Source organism: Gossypium hirsutum, chromosome A04, assembly GCF_007990345.1.
Source record: "Gossypium hirsutum isolate 1008001.06 chromosome A04, Gossypium_hirsutum_v2.1, whole genome shotgun sequence".
Lineage (NCBI taxonomy): Eukaryota > Viridiplantae > Streptophyta > Magnoliopsida > Malvales > Malvaceae > Gossypium > Gossypium hirsutum.
In genome coordinates, this window is record NC_053427.1 from 55,461,621 (window position 1) to 55,462,382 (window position 762).

At 37.7% G+C, this 762-nt stretch overlaps 1 non-coding gene across 1 annotated transcript; it reads right to left on the reverse strand.

The window, feature by feature from the left end:
- Positions 1-312: 312 nt before the first annotated feature.
- LOC121228730 (small nucleolar RNA R71) lies at positions 313-419 on the reverse strand. Its single transcript, XR_005926305.1, has one exon. It is a non-coding gene; the product is annotated as a small nucleolar RNA R71 (small nucleolar RNA).
- Positions 420-762: the final 343 nt, after the last annotated feature.

Sequence of the window (762 nt, forward strand, 5' to 3'; positions counted from 1 at the left end):
GTTAGACCTGTTATAGCTGCAAATACTTTTGAACTAAAACCTAACATTATTCAAATGATACAACAATTTGTTCAGTTTGATGGTTTCCAGGATGAGGATCCCAACGCTGACATAGCAAACTTCTTGGAACTATGCGATACATTTAAAATTAATGGTATTTCTGATGATGCCATTCGTCTTCGGTTATTCCCTTTTTCATTGAGAAACAAAGCTAAATAGTGGTTGAACTTATTACCACGACGGTCAATCACTACTTGGGAACAAATGACCAAACAATTTCTATTAAAATATTTCCCGCCGGCTAAAATGGCCAAATTATGTAATGATATCTCTTCGTTTGTGCAAATAGACTTAGAAACTCTTTACGATGCATGGGAGAGATACAAGGACTTATTGAGAAGGTGCCCTTACCATGGGTTACCGCTTTGGCTTCAAGTTCAAACATTCCATAATGGCTTGAATCCTTCAACTCGACAAATGGTTGATGCAGCTACTGGCGGAAACATCAATAATAAAACACCTGAAGATGCTTATGAGTTTATAGAGAAGATGTCACTGAATAACTATCAGTGGCAAGTCATGAGGTCAAAGCCAACAAAAACAGCTGGTGTTTATAACGTCGATTCGGTCACCATGCTTTCTAATCAGGTAGAACTCTTGAATAAGAAAATTGATGGTTTTCTTAGTTCTTCAAAGGTTCATCCAGTAATGCAGTGTGAAGCAAGTGGAGGAGGATCAAGCAATTCAGAATACCAGCCTTAT